Genomic DNA, 22,649 nt, shown 5'->3' with positions numbered 1-22,649 from the left:
GATATAATTGAACTCAGGTTTTGAGGGAATTCAGCAGGGAGGTTGTTCCAAACATCTTGGAGGACTAACCGCAGATCTTCTGTGGATGTCGCTGGTGCAAATCCTTCTGTCTCTTCATGTAAACCCAGACAGAATCGATGATGTTGAGATCAAGGCCCCTGTAGGACCATATCATCACTTTCCGGACCTCTTGATCTTCGTTGGGCTGAAGAAAATTCCTAATGACATTGGCTGTATGTTTGGGGTAGCTGTCCAGCTGAAGAATACCATGTTTTGGCACAGGTGGTTTTCCTTTATTGGATGCTGCCCTTCCCGTGGTTGTTCCTTCCCGGTGAAAGACCTGGCTATTCATTGCTTGTGTTGAGAAACACGTGATGCTGTCTCCGCGGCTTTTCTACATGCATTTGCATATTTCCCATCAGGGATGGGGGCAGTGTTCTGGATCACTGCGTTGAGAAACACGTGATGGTGTCTCCACAGTGTTGGATGTTTTGATCTCCAGAGGTCATTCACCCTTATGTTCTCAGTGTAAAGGAGAACAAGGAGTCCAGAAGTTATGATACGGCTCCAAGGGTAAGTTCACAGTAGGCACTTTTTCAGAGTTTTTTTAATTCATTTTTTTTATCAAATTTTCAACTGTGTTGTACAGTACCAGCAAAGTCAATGAGATTTCAGAAATCTCATGCACACAGCATGGTTTTTTTGTCATCAGTATTTTGTGCTTTACATATTTTTTTTCACAATAGAGCATGTCCCTTCTTTAATTTTTTTACTGTTTTTCAGCATTTTTCACTCATTTACTATTATTATTATTTATTATTATTATAGCGCCATTTATTCCATGGCGTTTTACATGTTAGGAGGGGTATACATAATAAAAAACAGGTACAATAATCTTAATCAATACAAGTCACGACTGGTACAGGAGGAGAGAGGACCCTGCCATTTTTTTTAGTCTTTGCCCAGGAACAGAGCTAACAGCAGCTCTGCAAATGGTCTGATACATTTTGATGTCGCCCCTCCCACCACCACATGGTTTGTCATGATCTGAAATGACTGTAAGTACTTTTTCTTCTTTTAATCCCTTTTTATTTGTAATTGCATTGTACATACTATAATTGTTTCATCTTGTAATATTGTTTTTTTATACTTTTGTAACCACTGCCTAATCTTTTTGAAGTAAAAGTTATAATATTTACTAGCTTCGTTTTCATTGCTCTAAAACGTACCTCCAATGTCCTCTGAAGTAAATTACGCTACTGATTTGGTTGGCTTCTGACCTGCTATTAATCATATTAGTAGGAGCTGGTGGCAGTGAAGTGTCCTGCACTTTTGGGGAAACTGGCAGTGATGGAAAGGGGTTTATAAGTGTATTGCCTGGCTGCGGCTGGGAATAGTTATGTTGCCCTCACGGCAGCGTGTGCCCAATAGCCAGTACATAGCAAGGCAGCCTTTTTGGTGACTAATTATCCTAGGTGCAGTTCCCTGACTGACCTGACAGTAAGGAGGTGTCAGAGAGCAGCAAGTTCCAAGCCTGAACTGGGAAGTGGGTTATAAATAAATACCTGAAGAAAGAACTGGGGGCAACCAAACACCCCCGGTTCATGACATATTGAAACACGCTGAAAATCCACAGCAAAAATGCAGGTATCAGATGTCTTAAGCCTATTGCAAGCCATCTTTAAGGCATGAGGCCATACAATTCCCATAAATCAATGAGATATCTATTTCTGTGTAGTTGGTGACAAAATATTTTGCCTGATCCTTAGTTTCCGTTCCCATTGTCTGAAGCCTGACTACTGAGTCACATCTCACATCTGATGAACACCAACGGTGTTTAACGGACCATATCTTGTTTGTAATAGGGTCCTCTGGGTTCAGCCAAAGTGTCCATTGTTTTGATGACAAGATCGATATGCAGTGCGGTGGGATTTGTATCGGAGGCACAGACACAGATGTGTGAACTATTATAACCTAGTGATTTGAGTGACAAACAATTTTGGTCCTATGGACACCATTAGAGATTCATGTGCCTTATTTTCAGCTTCACCATGGAAGATTAGTGTGCCATGAAAGATGAGAGATGCCATCAATAAATCTCCATAGAGGCAAAATAGGAGCCCACCTAATATGTATCAGATAAAGTACTGTGGTCTTCCTATGTAATAAGTGGGCACTTGGGCTCCTTCAGACATCAGAGCCCAGATACAAGTCTGGATCCATATGGAGGTGTATTTAATTATTTTTTTATTTTATTATTTAAAATAATAACTAACATTGGTGGCTAAGAACAGATGAGCCAATGATTAGAGTGGTCTAAAAGCTTAAAGGGAACCTATCACACATTTATATACGTGGAAGTAGTGGTATAGCTGAATAGACTTATGTTCCGTAATAAGAATCATCCATTTATCTAGAAATCTGATATGGCAGTCATGAGAAATCTAGCGCTTAAGTCATATGCAAATCAGGTTGGAGGTGCACTGGACTGTTTCTTCCAAGTGTACTCACAGACCCCTCATTTGCATATGGCTTTTATGTTAGATTTCTCATGACTGCCACATCAGATCTCTACATAAAAGAATCATTCTTATTGGAGGATAAGCTCCTATATAGCCATACCACTACTTCAAAATATAAAAACATGCAAAATATAAAAGCAAGCTCCCTTTTAGAGGGGCTTTCTAAACAGGTTAACCTCTCCCACCTCCCATCAAAGTCTTAAGGTTGCCGTACAAATTAAATGAAATTATGCTGCTGCCGGATGATCGATCGCATAATGAATGACTGTAGAGCTGACACAGCCATTCACATTTTTGTCCATATATTGCCAGTCTTAAGGCCCCCATTCACATTAGACCAGTGTTGGCCCAATGCAGGGATATGAATGATCTTGTCTAATGGGTGTAAAGGCTCCCCTGACAGATTATGTGGGAAGATAAGGATCTAACATGTCTAATTTCGGACTGCTGATCTTCTTGTTCTTTAGAGATGAGCTACCATAAGAGAAGTCTGGCCGCGGCTCGCTGATGGAGACCACTGGAGCTCACCGAGAGTTCTCCTCTGTATGGAGTAGTCGGGAGGGATAGCTGTCGGCTATATGATCTGCCGAAGCATTGTTGGGGCAACAGCTATATAAATTGAATGGAGGGCTTTCATTCACTTAGTCATTCTACCAGGCCGTAGATGTTCAGTGACACTGAGAGAACAATGAACGATCATTCTGGGAATATTCTTTTGTCTGGCTTTTAGCCGGACAAATCAAATAATGGTTGACTTCATTTAACAAGATGACTATCAGTGATTGCATGCTTAAAATGATTGTCCATTCTTAAGTCTTTATCATTTCATTTGAAATACCTTTCAGCTATGTGCAGACAAGCTTATTTTTTTGTCATCAGATCGATTATGCAAATGACACTCTGAACAAACTCTGATCAGAGCATAGCGTGTTCCAATTCTCTTGGATGAGAAGATGAAGATGAAATGTCTCCATCTTCTCTAATCTGTCAGTCCGTGGAAATTGGACTACACGCAGATGTCATCCAAGTGAAGTCCAATGTTTCTTCTGGACTAATTAATTGGAACCTGTCACCAGGTTTGGCCGATAAGAGATTCGGCCATCACCTTTCAGGGCTGATATACAGCATTCTATAATGCTATATATCTGCCCCAATCCGACCTGTAAGAAGAAAAATAACTTTTATTATACTCACCTGTGGGGCAGTCCGGTCTGATTGGCGTCGCTGGTCTTGGTCCGGCGCCTCCCTTCTTTTGCGATGCCGCCCACCTGCTTGTTTTGTGTGGATGATGTGTCTCCTCTGCACTGCGCTCCAGCGCAGTCGTACTTCTCTGCCCTGTTGGGGGCAGAGAAAAGTACTGCAGTGCACAGGTGTCGGGAAAGGTCAAATAGCCCTGGCGCAAGGGCACTGCAGTACTTTGCTCTGCCCTCAATAGGGCAGAGAAGTACGCCTGTGCAGGAGCACTGTGCTGAGGAGACTGTGTGGATGACGAGTGGATGTGTCATCAACATGAAGCAAGCAGGAGGATGGGAATTATAAGAAGATGGGAGGTGACGGAACAAGACCAACGACGCCCATCTTACTGGACCACCCCGCAGGTGAGTATAATAAAAGTTATTTTTCTTCTCTTCCAGGTTGGGTTGGGGATGGGGACCAATATACAGCATTATAGAATGCTGTATATCAGCACTGAAAGTTGATGGCCGTATCTCTTATTAGCCAAACCTGGTAACAGGTTCACTTTAACTTGAATATGATCCGAATATTGAATATGTGCACTGCCCCATAGAATAATTTTTGTCCCAATGCAATCCGATGTTTTGGCAGATTGCACTAGTACAGCAAATTCACTTTGTACACCTAGTCTTTGTCTAGTGTGTATGGGGGCCTTTAATCCTGACACAGCATTTGATCAGATTCATAGTCTGCACCAATAAAAATTCACATACACTCAGCAGGCGGAGGTTTCCTGCAAGCTTGCATTTGTGATAAAAGTCAAAAAGAATTGTGGGATTTACTGATGATGGCAAAAAATGCGGCCTTGTCAGGCGGGGTCTGGCAGCTGGGGAAAACTACGCAGTTTGCTGATACTGGCATTGTGTGAATATTTCAAGTTCCACAGTCGTAAATAATACCAAGTCATATGACATCGGTTCTGTGCCCCCAGAGCTATTTCTTTTCACATTTTATTTTCTGCAGATTCGGGCAGATACTAAAATTTAGATTATGTGTTCTTAGTCTGCAGATAATAGCAGATGAATGTTTCTTCTGTCATTACAAAGAATATCTATCTATACTAATGAAGTAATGCAAGAGTCCAGGTTGTCCTGCCAATATTCCACAATTCACAGGGCAGCACAGTGGCTCAGTGGTTAGCACTGTTGCTTTGAAGTTCTCCTCATGTTTGCATGGGTTTTTTACACTCCAAGACAGTTTTCACCTTCAAGTCCAGGTGAAATTTTACAATTCTGACCACTGTAATTTTATGAGGTTATAACTCTTCAATGGATCCCACTAATTTGTGAAATAAAATCATAACTTTGGAAAAAATTAAAACATTTTTGTAATTTTCAAACGTTTAATTAGGCCCTTAAGTCAGAGAGTAATGTCACACAAAATAGATAAAATATAACATTTCTCACATGTCTGCTTTAGATCAGCATAATTTTTGAAACATAATTTGTTTTTTGTTAAGAAGTTAGAAGGTTTAAAAGTTGACCAACGATTTCAATTTTTTTCAACAAAATTTACAAAACCATTTTTTTCACGGGACCATATTACATTTGAAGTGATTTTAAGGGGCTTATATGACAGAAAATACTTAAAAGTGACACCATTCTAAAAACTGCACCCCTCAAGAGGCCCAAAACAACATTTAAGAAGTTTATTAACTCTTCAGGTGCTTTACAGGAAGGAAAAAAATGAACATTTAACTTTTTTTCACAAAAAAGGTAATTTAGACCAAATAACTCTGTTTTCACAAGGGAAACAGGAGAAAGCGGACACACAATTTGTTGTGAAAATTCTCCTGAGCATGCAGATATCCCATATGTGGGGGAAAGTACTGTTAGGGTGCACGGCAGGGCTCGAAACAGAAGGAGAACCGTTTGACTGTTTTAACTCAAAATTATCTGGAATTGAAAGTGGACGCCCCTGATGTGCCTAAGCAGTGGAAAGCAAGTGACCTCAATTTGGAAACTAAACCCCTCAGGGAACTTAGCTAGATGTGTGGTGAGCATCTAAAACCCCCAGGTGCTTCACAGAAATTTATAACATTGAACTGTAAGAACAAAAATCACATTTTTCCCCAAAAAATGTTTTTTGCCTCTATTTTTTTATTTTCACAACAGTAATAAGCGAATCTGGACCCCAAATATTGTTGAGCAATGTTTCCTGATTACGCTGATATCCTATATGTGGGGGGGGGGGGCAAAGTAATGTTTGGGCACACAGCAGGGCTCAGAAAGGAAGGAGCAGCATTTGACCTTTTGAGCGGAAAATTGGCTGGAATCATTAGCGGACACTATGTCTAATTTGAAGTACACTTGATGTGCCTAAACCTTTATTTTAGTCCCATTTTTTATTTTCACAAGGGTAACAGGAGAAATTGCACCATACCATTTGTTGTGTAATTTCTCCTGAGTACTTCAATACTTCATATGGGAGGAAACTACTGTTTGGGTGCACGGCAGGGCTCGGAAGGGAAGGAGCACTGTTTGACTTTTTGAATGCAAAATTGGCTGTAATCATTAGCAGATGCCATTTCATGTTTGGAGAGCCCCTGATGTGCCTAAACAGTGAAAGCCTCAAACAAATTACTCCGTTTTAGAAACTAGACCCATCAGGGAATCTATCTAGGTCTGTGGTGAGCACCTTGTAACCCAGGTGCTTTACAGAAGTTAATCACGTTGAGCTATTAAATAAAAAATCAAATTTATCACAACAAAAAGTTATTTTATTCTTATTTTTTTTATTTTCACAAAAGTAACAGGAGAAATTGCTCCATGTAAATTGTTATGCAATTTCTCCTGAGTACACTGATACTCAATATGTGGTAGAAAAATACTGTTTGGGTACATGGTAGAGCTCAGAAATGAAGGAGTGACATTTTGGAACGTAGACTTTGATGGAATTGTATGCGGGTGCCATATCATGTTTGGAGAGCCCCTGGTGTGCCTAAAAAGTGGAAAACCCCACAACTGACCTCATTTTGGAAACTAGACCCCTCAAGGAATTTATTTAAACACTTTGTGAGCACAGAATTTTTCAACGTTGATCTGTGAAAATGGAAAAAATAAAAATTCTCTCAAAACTGTTGCGTTAGCCCCAATTTTTTTATTTTTGCATGGTTAGCAGGAGAAAATAGACCCCAAAATTTGTTGTGCAATTTCTACCAAGTACACTAATGCCCTATATGTGGTCAAAAACTACTTTTGAAGAAGCAATAATTACATTTTTACCACTAAAATGTTGTTTTAACCCCAAGTTCTTAATTTTTCTAAGGGCTAATAGGAAAAACTGGACGTCAGTTTACTGTAAAAATGTATCCTGAGTATGCCAATACCCTACATGTAAATGGAAAATACTTTTTAGGCACAGTGCAAAGCTCAGAAGGGAAGGAGTGCCATATTACATTGCAGATTTTACTATTATGGTTTGCTGGTTCCTTGACCCACTGGGAGAGCTGTTGTGAATTCTGCTTTTGGGCTCCCTCCGGTGGTTGTAGGTGGTAATGCAGTTATCCCTGAGTTGCAGTCCTGGTCAGGTGTATCTGCTGATTGCAGTTCTGACTGGGGTATTTAGGCGTGCAGGATTCATTAGTCCTTGCCAGTTGTCCATGGTTGTTGGGAGTTTTTGGTCCTGGTTTGGTTCCTTCTGCCTTCTGCCAAATCAGCAAAGATAAGTGTCTGGTTTTGTTTCCGTGGCACACATGCTGTGTGCTTAATAATTCTGTGCTATTCAGTGTTTTTTTGTCCAGCTTAGATTGTGTCAGTATTTTCTCAGTCTTGTTGGATTCTCTGGAGTGGCAGATATACATTCCATGTCTTTAGTTAGATTGTGGAACTTTTTGTATTATCTGCTGTGGATATTTTTGGAAGGGTTTTAATACTGACCGTTTAGTATTCTGTCCTATCTTTCCCTATTTAGCTAGAGTGGCCTCTTTTGCTGAATCCTGTTTTCTGCCTGTGTGTGTCTTTCCTCTCCTACTCACAGTCAATATTTGTGGGGGGCTGCCTATCCTTTGGGGTTCTGCTATGAGGCAAGGTAGTATTCCTATTTCCATCTATAGGGGTATTTAGTCCTCCGGCTCTGTCGAGGTGTCTAGGGTTTGTTAGGCACACCCCACGGCTACTTCTAGTTGCGGTGTTAGTTCAGGTTTTGCGGTCAGTACAGTTTCCACCTACTCCAGAGAAAGTTCATGCGGCTCCAATGTCACCGGATCATAACAGAGAGCCCCTAAGTTGCCAGAACAGCAGATATCCTCATAATTGACCCCATTTTACAAACTACACCTTTTGATGTATTAATCTAGGGTTGCAGTGATCATATTGACACCACAGGTGTGTCAGAGAATTTTATACCAGTGAAGAAAAAATAATTATATTTTTAATGATAAATTTAGTTTTAGCTCCGGATTTTACAATGTTACAAGAAGAAATGGGTAAAAAGTGCACTAAAATGTGTTCCACAATTTCTGCTGAATCTAGAAATACCTCAAATGTGGCTGTACAGTACTGCTGAGCCATTCGGTGAGACTCGGGAGAGACAGAGTAATATTTGTCTCCTGGAACATAGATTTTCCTGGGATAGTTTACAAATGTCATATACAGAGCCCCTAAGTGCTAAAAAAGCAGAATCCCCCTTCAAGTAACCCCATTTTGGAAATTATACTCTTTTGGGGATTTATCTACAGGTGTAGTGATGATTTTGACTCCATGTGTGTTTTCCAGAAACAAGCAGCAATGGATGTTACTAAGTAAATTGGAAACTGCCGTTGTAGTGACCAGTACGTTATGTCCAGCTTGTTCTTCTGGAGACATGCATCTGTAAATTAGGCAGGCTGTCATCACTACAGACGCAAAATATGGTTTAGGCACACTGTGGGGATCAAAACGAAGGGGTCATTTGGATATGGGAGTACAGAATTTGTTGAATTTCTTTTAGTGGGCGAAGAGCTATAGTGCTTTTTCACAGCCTTTGTACTATCCGTAATGTAGAAGCCCCCTATATTTCCGTTAACAGATGAAAGACCTGAGTGGGGACTTTTTTGTGGAATGAGTTGAAGCTTTTATTGGGAACATTTTACATAACGTTAGGGATCACATTTATCCTGCGCTCTATGCTGATCACTTACTTTGGGGTTTCGTAATTCAGATAAATCCACAATTGATCCATTCACTATATGAGGCAGCAGAGTTACTCTGAACTCCGTCTGGCCTCTGGTCAGGGGTTTCCTTCTTATCAGAATTTCACAAAGCTGTGGCGGACCTCACTGTTATGCGTGCCTAAAAAGATGGATACCTTTGGATCACACGCCAGACAGTGTTCACAGTTACTCCATCTGCCTCATTATAGGTAATCTTCCGCCAGAGATTCAGTCTGAATCAGGTATTTCAGAGATTTACACAGAAACCCCAGTGCAAGTGCTTAGTGCAGAGTGCAGGATAAATGTGTGCCAAGCATTACTGCGATATTTGGGAGGCAGAATGAAAAAATTAACAGCAGGTAAAGAATTGGTTTTATTTATTTTGTTACGGAATTCCTTGTGCAGTACAAGGGATTAGGCGACTTTATTCTTTGGGTCGGTGCGATTACACAGATAAAAGATTTATATTGGTTTTTTTTATGTTTGGCTTCTGTCACACACTAAAAATGGCTTTTGTATTGCAAAATAAAGTTTTTGCATCACCATATTTTGAGAACTATAATTTTTCCGATTTTGACATTTTTATTGGTATCATTTTCGGTCACATAACATTTTTTGATCGCTTTCCATTCTAGATTTTTTTTTAGGCAGAATGACCAAAAATGAGCCATTCAGGAATTGTTTTTGGTTTTTTTTATGCCGTTATGTGTGTTGTAAAATTGATAAGGCAGCTTTATTCTTCGGGTCAGTATGATTTCAGCAAAACCACATTTACAAACTATTTTATAGAAAAAAAAAAAATTTACATTGCTTTATTCAGAGAGCTATAACTTTTTTACTTTTTCACTGATGTAGCTGTATGGGATACCATTTTCATCTACATTTGTCTTTTTGATCTCATTTTATTCCACTTTTTGCTCGGCAATATGATGAAAAAGCATTGTTTTTGCCCATTATTTTTATGGTGTTCATTGAAGGGATTAACTAGTGCAATGGTTTTATGGGGTGGGTTGTTCCGATCGTGACGATACCAAACGTGAAATTTTTTTGGCTTATAACGTGTATAATTTTAATGGCTTTTAACTGTCAATGCTGCACTGTACGTAGACCCTTAGACCATGCTCTGCATAGGAGGAGCTTGCCATGGCCTGGTGACCCGGATGTCGTCATGACGACATCGGATCACCATGGAAATGATCGTGCCCCATGATGACGTCGTGGGGGTGCCGATCGGAGGGCAAAGGGAGTCCCCTCCCTCTGTCTGCCTTCTAACAGCTGCGATCACAACATTTAGAGGGTTAAACTGCCAAAAGCTATGCGGGCACCGCTCCTGGCGCTGAGTGTCAGGTACCAGCTGTGATATCAGCTGATCACCCGGCGCACAGTACGTTCAAGGTCAGGAAGAGGTTAAGCCAATTTTTAATTACTATTCTTTTACTACACTTCATTCAGATCCAGAGCTGCATTCAGAATTCAGCTGTCTGTTGCTTGAAATCAGTCAACACTTTGAAGGCAGACAGTTGCATTTTGTCTTCTTGACTCTACAAATGAAAATCATATAGAAGCAAGCACCAAAAAGAACCAAGTAATAAAAAATAGAAACTTTAATGATAACATTAATTAGAATTATAAAACTAGTAATGTATAGGGGTGGGGCAACGGTAAGCCAAGAAAGGGGTGGAACCACAAGCAGAACAGGTGGCCAAAAGGTATAAAAGAAATTAACACTTTAGCTCAAACATTTCACATATGTAATAACAATAAGGCATATCTACTGATAGCTCGGGAAATCATTAACCAGACCGTAAAAAGCGAGTAGTATCCAAGAGGGCTGTAAACCACATCTCGGGAAAGAGGTGCCGAGCAAAGGGAAAAAATAGTAAAGAAATAATAATTACTTTAAGGGTACCTGACACTCTGTGGTGCCACCCGACCCAAAGTACGTTTCAGCGATGTGCCTTCTTCCGGGGGAGTGGCATCTATAGAGTAGCACAGCCTTAAGTATACAGGGAAAGCCTATAAGAGAATCTGTTACATACGATATACACTGCATATGAGCGGCGCATGTAATGCCAGCACTCCCGCACATATGCAGCGTAAATCATATGTAACAGATTCTCTGATAGGCTTTTGGAGCGCCAGCCAAGGCCTAGGGGTACTCGGTACTGGGTCGGCTCTTAAAGGGATGTGGCAGGGTGGCAGTGACCCGGTCCATGGCTCTGGGCGTCCAATACAAGGGGAATAAAGTTTATGAAAGTGTTTGTGAAGACACCTGTGGTATTTGGTCAGGGATGACCGACGCTGCTTAAAGGGGTCCACTTAGGTGATGTTACAGCAGCAGGGATGGTATGGCTTCCCACAGGTGAAGCTGGGTCCCCAGGGCTCCCGGTGTACAGATAAAGATGGTATATGGTGTAGAAAGAATCAGAGGACACAAGGTTGCAGTCTCTTTACCTTTTTACTGGTGTAAGGCAGCCACTGTCCAGGGTACGGATCTCAGGTGCTGGTGTGGTCCAGCCAGCTTGGAAGTGATTCAAGAATACCCCTAGCCAGGTGGGGTTGGAAGCCTTCCTTTCTGCGCTGTGTTGTAGTCCCTTACTGCCTTAGGCCTCACACAAGGTCCTCACGTTCTCTCTGTCCCCCTTTTGGTAGGACACTACCCGCATGACCGGTAACTCAAGCCTTTTTGCAGGAGTCTCTCAGATGACTCCAGGCTCTATCTGTTACTGTACCTTCGGGTGTTAATGGTGGACAGGAGACTTGCAATCTGCTGTCCGCCGGTTTCTGCTGTGGGGCATAAAGTTACCCCCACAACCTCAGTCTTCCGGCCTCCGGTTTCATGCGCTTCAGCGTGGAGTCAGTCGCAGCTTCTCTCCAGCTCTTTACTTCACCTTTGTTCCTTCCTCCTTCACGCTCTCTACAAACTGTTCCATTCCTTTCTATCCTTTCCAGGAGCTGCAGAACATGGGTCTGCATGGCCCCTGCTTTCCTCACAGGAGCTGCAGATCCTCACATCTGCACGGCCCCTACTGTCTTCCTGACTGCACTCAGTCCCTGTCTCTGACAGACTCTCCTACTTTCCCTTCAGCCTGAATATATATAGGGGAGCCACCCACAAACTGAATCAGAGCTCCCCCTTCTGGCCTGGAGTAAGAACATGTTGCATGTTTGTGATACCTGTTAAAGGGATCCTTCCTTGCTTCCAAGCATGGCATCACCCTCCCCATGAGGAAGTCAATACCACTGTAATAACCAGGAACCTAGGTTGTTACACTTTCCACATATACTTAAGGCTGTGCTATTCTATGGATGCCACTCCCCCAGAAGAAGGCACATTGCCAAAACGTACATTGGGGAGGGTGGCACCACAGAGTGTCAGGTACCCTTAAGGTAATTATTATTTCTTTACAATTTTTCCCTTTGTTCGGCACCTTTTTCACGAGATGTGGTTTACAGCCCTCTTGGATACTACTTGCACTTTACAGTCTGGTTATTGATTTCCCAGACTATCAGTAGATATGCCTTAGTGTTATTATGTATGTGAAATGTTTGAGCTAAAGTGTTAATTTCTTATATACCTTTTGGCCACCTGTTCTGCTTGTGGTTCCACCCCTTTCTTGGCTTACCGCTGTCACATCCATATGCATTACTAGTTTTATGATTTTAATTATTGTTATCAATAAGGTTTCTATTTTTTGTTACTTGTTTAATTTGGTGCTTGCTTTTATATGATTTTCATACATTTTGGCACTGAACCTGCTCTACCCATCTGTTTTATTTCACATTGGTTGTGGGTGTTGCCTTCCTATAGGTTATATTGACTCTACAAATGTAAAATTTTCATACAACATGATCTGGTAATTTCCCAAAACTATTACACTGCAAATATAGGGTAAATCTGCATATTAATAGCGTTAGGTCACACTAGTGTATAGCATCTGATGCAAGAGCATTAGATGCAATATGCTAATGACACTCAGCTCCTGCTCTGCTGTAAATATGATCCAAGTGTCAGTGCTCTGTGCTTTGATCTTCTCTCGTGACATAATCACAGCTCAGCTGCGGAGGAGATGGACATATTGTTAATCGGAATGCTTTTGTGCGATTTAATCGCAAGTGGGAGCGAGTCCTTACAATGCACTCTGGCTATTCCACTAACAGCGCTGGTACAGGCAGAAAATAAACTTTATTCCTCCCGGGAGCAGCCAGCTTTCAGTCATATAGGCGTACACCGAGCAGCTACCATCACTCCTCACTATACTGTATCGGCTGTAAGCACTTTGATTGATAGCTTGCTCTGCACAGATGCTCTGAAAAGATGTGCATGTGTACAGCCTCTGATCACTGTATACTGAGCAATGACTCTAGCAGCTCCATTGACGCCTCTATGACTGAAAGCCGGCGGCTCCCAGGAGGAATAAAGTTCATTTTTCTTGACAAGTTCCCTTTAAATATTTTTTATGTCTCTCTTTCCATTTAGATCTATGTCAGTTTAAAAAAAAATTACTGTTTCCCCTAAAATAAACCAGGGTTTATCTCCACCTCAGACTTGTTAGACATGTGACTGAACATCCAAGTTTTTAGTATGTCATCGGAGCTACAATGTTTAGCTTTGAATGTCAATGGAGAAAAAAATATCAAGCTGCTATGAATCATTAAAAGAACAAAAAAGAAGTGTTTACAAAGTTACTTACCAACGGTAGAATCACAGGACTTTCTGGACTTTGTACTAGTCAGTGTGGTCAGCCTGAAAATCTGACTTAAAGATTTTCCTCTCAACTCATATCAAAGCCAAGATTTGTTAAATGAAGTGTAAACCCTAAGCATTCGCCTGGATCTCTACTGCTAAAACTGTGTAAGATTATGTTCACACATTGCATTTTTTTAAATCTGATTTTTCAAATCTGCAGCATGTGAACTCTACCAGCGTTTTTGCAGTTACTCCAACCATTCCAATGAATAGGGAAAAAACATCAAAAGACACATCAAAAACTGCAAAAATGTGTGTTTTATGCCACGGTTTTGCTGCCAACACTTCAGTATCTGCTGAAAAAACGAATCTGTACAAATACCTTAATATTTTTTTATGCAGCTTATTTTTTACTTTGTATTTATTTTCAGCCTACAGTGGCTTGCGAAAGTATTCACCCCTTGGCACTTTTCTTTTTTTCCTACCGCAGAACCTGGAATTTCACTGTTTTTTTTTTCAGTTTGAATTAGTTCATGTAAATATCATGCCTACAACTGTGAACCTTTAGTTTTCTTTTTATTGTGAAGCAAACAACAGATAGGACAAAATTCCTGAAAGCTTCAGTGTGCAAAAATATTCACCCCCTATTCTCAGTACTTTGTAGAGCCTCCTTTTGTGACAATTAAGGTATGTTTCCACGTTCGGTAAAGGCAGCGCTTTTGACGCAGCGCTGTCCCCTTTGGACGCGCGGTGATTCTGCCTGTGTTCATTCATCCTCTGGTTTCCTCTGCTGCCACCACTTAAAGGTACTGCCCTTTTATGTTTCCTTAGAATATTACATCTACATTTACGATACTTGGTTACCGTACCATTAAAAACTTCTCAAATTTTATAAGCCTATTCAGGCTCTTCATAAATTGCCATTCCCTGTGTACATCTTGGAAGCATCTTGGGACCCTTTGTATATGTTAGATGTTAGTTTCTTTGGGGTTCTAAACACTGTTGGGAAGCCTAGCATTGTGGCTCCCTCTACTCTTTGTGCATCTATAGACTCTGACTGTTATTTGGTTAATTGAAACATTTTCTTTAATGTATGCTATGTTCCCATATTTCTCCCATCAGCATTACTTTGCCTTTATATGGTGGTTTTCATTTGCATAGTATCATCCCCACTAGGTGCTGAAAACATATTTATAATCTTTTAATGTACATTTGTTTAATATTTTGATCTAATAAAACTGTGTTATTTCATGGCTTTGGTGCTTCTCCATTCTATTATTTGATGGTATTTTGATTTTGGAAGCTTTGCCCGTTGGTCTAGGCAGCACTTCTTTTTGTTTTTTGACATGTTAGTAAGGGCAGACGGCATAGCGAGGGGCCAGATGTTATACACCTGGAGCAAGGGGCGGGATGTCATACACTGGGGGGCGAGGGGCAGGAACTTATACACTGAGGATGTTTGTCCGATATTTTAAGATAATGTATGTCTCTAACACGCATATTAAAAGAATATTTAAAAATTGTTTTTGAGGCTTTTCTTTTTTACTTTTATTTTCATTAAACTATTTTTTAAGCACTGCATCATTTCACCTCTTTTGCATTGCCCTGCAGAATAGCACCATCCATAAATTACTATGATCCTGTATATCCGCACAGATGAATAGATTCCATTGTCCGTCTTTGCTGGTGAGGACCTTATTCTAGGGAATATATTACACAGGAAGTCATAGCCACATGAAAAAAAAGTTCCCCATAATTACGGCTCTGTCTCTAAAATTTACAATTCTAATAAGATTTAAAAATAAAATACAAATTCCTCTCTCCAGTGATCTGATCTCGGGTGTCTTGCTTTGACAAAAAACAGAACCTACATATAGAAATTTAATTTCCCAAAAAACTGTCTGAACCCATTAGAGAAATTTCATCGTCACAATGATCCTGCCAGTAAATTCATGCCTGTGATCTTATTACAATTAACCACTAGTGTTGAGCATTCCGATACCGCAAGTATCGGGTATCGGCCGATACTTGCGGTATCGGAATTCCGATACCGGGATTCCGATACTTGCCGCGTATCGGATACCGGAATCGGAAGTTCCCAGATTCAAAATGCACAAATTCAGCCAATGAGAATGATTTCAAGTGTGGGCACATCCTGTTCAGCATGGAGGGCATGAAACTACTGGCAAGGCTGTGATTGGCTGCTGAAATGATGTCATGATGCAGTTTAAAAGTCGCTGGCGCCATTTTGCGATCACTCTGCTGTGAATTCAGTTAGTGACAGGACGCTGTTTGCTGACTGAGGGCCAGTTTAGAGATAGCGATTTGCTTCTTTGTGCTTTCCAAAGGCTAATTTAGCAACCGCTGTGTTCACCTACTATTCACCTTGCTTTTGCCTTGTAGCGCTGTTTTCACAGCGATCTGCAAGGTCTGTGTGTGTGTGTGTGTGAGTGCAGCCCACTCTCTAGTCTGAGTGCAGCCACATAGGCCATCCATAGCTGGTTGTATTCAGTTCAGGGAGGGTGGTTCATTGCCTCATACTGTCCTTTTTTTTTTTTTTTTCCAAGTAGTGTAGTCTGCTGCTAATTTATTCAAAAAAATCCTATTAGTGTCTTTCCACCCGTCTCCAGCTAATTTGTGGAAAAACACTACATAGGATAACGTAGAGGAGGGTTTTTGGGCCTTGCAGCGCCGTTTACGGCTGTCTGCACGGTCTCCGTGTGACTGCAGCTCGCCCTGTAGTCTGTGAGCAGCCATAGCCTGGTTGTCTCCAGCTCAGGGTTGTTCACTGCGTCATACCGCCAAATCAATTTTCATTTTGTTTTAAGTAGTGCAGGCTGCTGCACATTTTTTCAAAAAATTCCTATTAGTGTCTTTCCACCCGTCTCCAGCTAACTTGTGGAAAAACACTACATAGGATAACGTAGAGGAGGGTTTTTGGGCCTTGCAGCGCCGTTTACGTCTGTCTGCACGGTCTCCGTGTGACTGCAGCTCTATCTGTTGTCAGTTCAGCCCCCAAAAAATAAATAAATAATAAAGTTCACCAAACACGCCAGTGACACCACTTTACATTTGTGTAGGCCACATTAGCTCATATTAAAGTCTAGTCCACACTTTAGAAAATTAGTGTTTCTTATACCTGTTAGGAGGAGTTGTTCAGGAATAAGCACACAAATCCGTTAGTACTTTTCTGCTTATCTTTATCAGTCAACCAAGATGAAGAAGGCAGTGAGTAAGGCACGTGGGCGTGGGCGTGGGCACGGAGCAGGGAGGGGACGTGGGGATTCTGTGCCTGCTGCGGGCACCGGTGACTCATCAGCACCCACTTTCACAAGGGAACAGTCATTCATGCGCAGCTTTGTCGCAGAGCGCCGTACACCGCTGCTGCGTGAAGAACAAATTGAAGCCATTGTCGGATGGATGGCAGCTAATGCATCAACTTCAATTAGTGCCACATCCTCTCAGACACAGAGCACTGGAGAGCAGCCATCTGTCTCTTCACCACCTGCCAAATTGCCCAGGCAGACAGAGAGCCCAGGACAAGAGCCGTCTCTACTTCTGTTCTCTGAATCTCTTGGCTTGGAAACAGGGGGCCAGCCAAGCAGCATTGGAGAAATGGAAGAAGAGGCAGGGTGCAGTGATGCCCAACAGCTTTTTCTCTCTGAGTCTGAAGAGGCGGGTGGGCCAGTGGCTCCGGTCACCACATCGCAGGCCGCATCAGCTGATGATGACACTCAGGTGCCACTTACTGGTGCGTGCTCTGCTGCTGAGACTACCCAGGAGGAGCAGTTGGGGGCAGAGGGTAGTGTAGATGATGAGGTCCTTGACCCATCTTGGCGTGAGGGACAGGAAGGTGGTGGGAGCAGCTCTGAGGAAGAGATTCCCCATACGGCCCAAAGAGGGAGAGGGAGGGGGAAGACTGCGGATCCTGCAGCCTCCGCTTTGGCACCCGTTAGGAGCATGTCTCTTCCAAAAGCCAAAAAGGGCGCTCCCAAGACTTGCAGTGCCTGGTCCTTTTTTGACACAGTTGCAGATGACATTTGCTATGTCAAATGCAAGGTGTGTCATCACAAAGTCAAAAGAGGTCAAAATGTCAGTAACCTCAATACCTCCAACATGTGGAAACATGTGCGCACCAGGCACCCGGCGGAGTTACAAAAACACACTGAAGATCTAGGCCAACCAACAGCGGCAGCTATCACCTCTTCAGCTCGTGTTGCCTCTTCCTCCAGCTCACACGCAGCTGGTTCGGCTTCCTCCCAGGATCGCCGTGGAAGAACCTCTGGCCCTGTTGTCCAGAGACCCGCTGTAATTCCACCCGCAGCACCACTTTCCCAGTCATCCACACACTCCCAGCCCAGTCTACAGCCATCGGTAGTACAGGCATGGGAGAAAAGGCGGCCTTTCTCATCAAACCACCCACGAGCACAGGCTCTGACTGCAGGCATTGCCAAACTTCTGTCACTGGAAATGCTGTCATTCAGGCTGGTGGAGACTGACAGCTTCCGTGACTTGATGTCATTGGCAGTCCCACAGTACAATGTGCCCAGCCGCTTTTACTTCAGCAGGCAAGCCGTCCCTGCCCTGCACAAGCATGTGGAGGGACACATAAAACACGTGCTACTGAACGCCGTCAGTAGCAAGGTCCACCTCACCACCGATGCGTGGACCAGTCAACATGGACAGGGGCGATACCTTTCCCTCACTGCCCATTGGGTTAATGTCGTTGAGCCGGGTACAGACCGTGCGAGTGGCGCAGGACGTGTCCTGCCCACTCCAAGGATTGCAGGAATCCATTCTGTACGCATTGACTCCTCCTCCTACACCAGTTCCTCAGAATCATCGCTGCAGGAGCCGTCACAGTCCACCTCCACATGGACCCGTGATGAACGTGTACCTGTTACGACCGACATGAGCACAGCCGTGGCCAAACGTCAACAGGCCGTCTTGAAATTAATTTATTTGGGGAATCGAAGCCACACAGCGCAGGAGCTCTGGAATGCCATCAAGCAGGAGAGCGATGTGTGGTTTGTGCCAGCGAATCTCCAGCCAGGCATGGTAGTGTGTGATAATGGCCGAAATCTGGTGGCAGCTCTGGGCCTCGGCAACCTCACTCACATCCCATGTCTGGCACATGTGCTCAATTTGGTCGTGCAGAGTTTTCTGAGGGACTATCCGGATCTTGATGCACTGCTGCACAAGGTCCGCCTAGAGTGTGCTTACTTGCGGCGTTCCAGCACGGCAAAAGCGCGCATTGCGGCTCTGCAGCGCCGACACCGCCTGCCGGAACATCGCATCATATGTGACCTACCTACCAGGTGGAATTCCACGTTACGTATGTTGGAGTGGTTGTGTGAGCAGCAGCAAGCTGTAATGGAGTACCAGCTGCTTCAGACGCAAAAAAGTCGCAGTCAGCGCCGTACAGACTTCACAACCACAGAGTGGGCCACTATGAATGACGTCTGCCAGGTTTTGCGTCCCTTTGATTATTCCATGCGGATGGCGAGTGCAGATGATGCACTAGTCAGCATGACTGTCCCCCTTATCTGCCTGCTTGAAAAATCACTGCAAGCGCTAAGGGATGATGTTGTGGAAGAGGTGGAGGATGAGGATTCAGCATTTCCATCATCTTCTGGACAGTCAGCGCCACGTGGTTCCTCACACACGCGTAGGCAGGGGACAGTTTGTGAGGAGGATGAGGAGGAGTCAATGGAGGAGGAAAACATGCGTCCAGAGGAGGGAGTTACACAATTGTCCAGTACTCAGTGTGTACAGTGAGGGTGGGTGATGACGAGCGGGCAGAGATCACGCCTCCAGCAGGGGACAGCGTTTCTTGGGCAGTTGGCAGTCTGCAGCACATGGTGGATTACATGCTGCAGTGCCTAAGAAACGACCGCCGCATCACCCACGTTCTCAACATGTCTGATTATTGGGTGTTCACCCTCCTCGATCCTCGCTACCGGGACAACGTAGAAAGCCTCATCACACCGTTGAACCGGGAGCGAAAAATGCGGGAGTACCAAGACACACTGGTCAATTCCATCATCTTCTCCATTCCAACTGAGAGAAGTGCTGCTAGTGCATTCCAAAGCAGCTCAGTGCGTCCAGGCAGTGGTGGAGGCTCTGCACAAAGAGGGAGCAGAAGCAGTGCCTCTGCCCAAGGCAAGACCAGTATGGCCCAACTGTGGCACAGTTTTCTGTGCCCGCCACAAAAGTCTACACCATCACAGACGGCTCCAGTCAGCAGGAGGCAACGGTTCCGTCAGATGGTGACAGACTACATGTCTTGCCCTCTTGCTGTACTCCCAGACGGCTCTTCCCCTTTCAAGTTTTGGGTCTCAAAGCTGGATACATGGCCAGAGCTAAGCCAGTATGCATTGGAGGTGCTGTCTTGCCCTGCAGCCAGTGTATTATCGGAACGTGTCTTTAGTGCTGCAGGTGGTGTACTAACTGACCGTCGCATGCGACTATCCTCCGATTACGTTGACCGGCTTACTTTCCTGAAAATGAACAAGGCCTGGATCTCACAGGAATTTGCCACTCCTCTTCCTGATTAAATAATTAGGTGACTGTCTACAGTATCCAGGTCTCCTGTTGTGTTCATCTTTCTACCACCTGAACTTAAATTCCTGGGCTCCAACACCGCCAGTTGAGGCTCAGAAGTGCCGTCTGCACAGTCAAAACATACAACCCAGTGTTATTGGGTTTCAGTAACGTCAGCTGATCCCCAGCTGTGTAGCCGGCAATGTGTCCTGCGACCGCCACGCTGACACAACGACTGAAATGTAAGGGAACCTGTCCCCCCCCCCAAGGCGTTTGTTACTGAAAGAGCCACCTTGTACAGCAGTAATGCTGCACAAGGAAAAGGTAGCTATTTTTGTTTAGCTCCTTGCACACGCAGAACTTAACACTTATAAAATGTGTCCACTGATACCGTAAAACCGTCCCGGAGGTGGGACTTTCCTTCGTAATATGACGCAGCACAGCCGTCATTCCTACCCCCTTGGCGCCGTGCCCCGGCTCCTCAGTGTTGTTTGATTCCGTCCCGGAGCCTGCGCTGTTAAGTTATCCCTTGGCCAGGCACACTTAGCGCTGCCCATCTTCTGACATCATTTGGTGTCAGGATGGCTGCGCCTGTGCGGCTGCGCTGGCCGAGAGCCCGCCTCGCAGTGTCTTCTGATTTAATCCCACTGGGTGCCTGAGATCCATGGACATGCGCAGTGCATATCTGAACCTCCACCTCTCACTCATCTCCCTACGGCTTCTTCAGACTGTGCGGTGTCAGCTGGTCCCTAATAGCATGCCACGGCCGTGACACCGCACAGTCTTAAGAAGCCGTAGGGAGGGGAGTGAGAGGTGAGGATATGCACTGCACATGGCCACGGATCTCAGGCCCGCGGTGGGATTAAATCAGAAGACACTGCGAGGCGGGCTCTCGGCCAGCGCGGCCGCACAGGCGCAGCCAGCCTGACACCAAATGATGTCAGAAGATGGGCAGCGCTAAGTGTGCCTGGCCAAGGGATAACATAACAGCGCAGGCTCCGGGACGGAATCAAACAACGCTGAGGAGCCGGGGCACGGCGCCAAGGGGGTAGGAATGACGGCTGTGCTGCGTCATATTACGAAGGAAAGTCCCACCTCCGGGACAGTCACACGGAATCAGGGGACACATTTTATAAGTGTTTAGTTCTGTGTTTGCAAGGAGCATCATGAAAAGAGCCACCTTTTCCTTTTGCATCTTTTTTGCTGCACAAGCTGGCTCTTTCAGCTACAAATGCCTTGGGGGGGGGGTTAAAGGTTCCCTTTCGACTTTCTCCAATCAGGCTTCGGCCTACATTGTGTTCCTCTGCTTCTCCTCCTGTCCCTGGGCTCCAACACCGCTAGTTGCCGCCCAGTAGTGCTGTATGCACAGTCAACAGTCCCTCCTCTGTTATTGGGGTTCAGTAACGTCAGCTGTTCCCCTGCTGTGTGTGTGGCAATCCCTTCTATCTCCTCCACCTCCACCTCCCCCTCCTGTCCCTGGGCTCCAACAGCGCTAGTTGTTGCCTGGTAGTGCTGTACGCACAGTCCCAACAGTCCCTCCTCTGTTATTGGGGTTCAGTAACGTCAGCTGTTCCCCTGCTGTGTGTGTGGCAATCCCTCCTATCTCCTCCACCTCCTCCTCCTCCACCTGTCCCTGGGCTCCAACACCGCTAGTTGCCATCCAGAAGTGCTGTCTGCACAGTCCCAACAGTCCCTCCTCTGTTATTGGGGTTCAGTAACGTCAGCTGTTCCCCTGCTGTGTGTGTGGCAATCCCTCCGACCTCCTCCTACCTCCTCCACCTCCCCCTCCTGTCCCTGGGCTCCAACACCGCTAGTTGCCGTCCAGAAGTGCTGTACGCACAGTCAACAGTCCCTCCTCTGTTATTGGGGTTCAGTAACGTCAGCTGTTCCCCTGCTGTGTGTGTGGCAATCCCTCCTACCTCCTCCTACCTCCACCTCCCCCTCCTGTCCCTGGGCTCCAACACCGCTAGTTGCCGCCCAGTAGTGCTGTACGCACAGTCAACAGTCCCTCCTCTGTTATTGGGGTTCAGTAACGTCAGCTGTTCCCCTGCTGTGTGTGTGGCAATCCCTCCTATCTCCTCCACCTCCACCTCCCCCTCCTGTCCCTGGGCTCCAACACCGCTAGTTGTTGCCTGGTAGTGCTGTACGCACAGTCCCAACAGTCCCTCCTCTGTTATTGGGGTTCAGTAACGTCAGCTGTTCCCCTGCTGTGTGTGTGGCAATCCCTCCTATCTCCTCCACCTCCTCCTCCTCCATCTGTCCCTGGGCTCCAACACCGCTAGTTGCCGTCCAGAAGTGCTGTCTGCACAGTCCCAACAGTCCCTCCTCTGTTATTGGGGTTCAGTAACGTCAGCTGTTCCCCTGCTGTGTGTGTGGCAATCCCTCCGACCTCCTCCTACCTCCTCCACCTCCCCCTCCTGTCCCTGGGCTCCAACACCGCTAGTTGCCGTCCAGTAGTGCTGTACGCACAGTCAACAGTCCCTCCTCTGTTATTGGGGTTCAGTAACGTCAGCTGTTCCCCTGCTGT

The 22,649-nt window shown here is 44.6% G+C and overlaps 1 protein-coding gene across 1 annotated transcript in view; it reads right to left on the bottom strand.

The window, feature by feature from the left end:
- Positions 1-22,649, bottom strand: part of MMEL1 (membrane metalloendopeptidase like 1) — a 592,089-nt gene that overhangs the window by 361,874 nt on the left and 207,566 nt on the right. The window lies entirely within an intron of this gene.

Source organism: Ranitomeya variabilis, chromosome 4 (genome assembly GCF_051348905.1).
Source record: "Ranitomeya variabilis isolate aRanVar5 chromosome 4, aRanVar5.hap1, whole genome shotgun sequence".
Lineage (NCBI taxonomy): Eukaryota > Metazoa > Chordata > Amphibia > Anura > Dendrobatidae > Ranitomeya > Ranitomeya variabilis.
The sequence above is the reverse complement of the archived record's forward strand: the minus strand, read 5'-3'. Positions and strand labels throughout refer to the sequence as shown.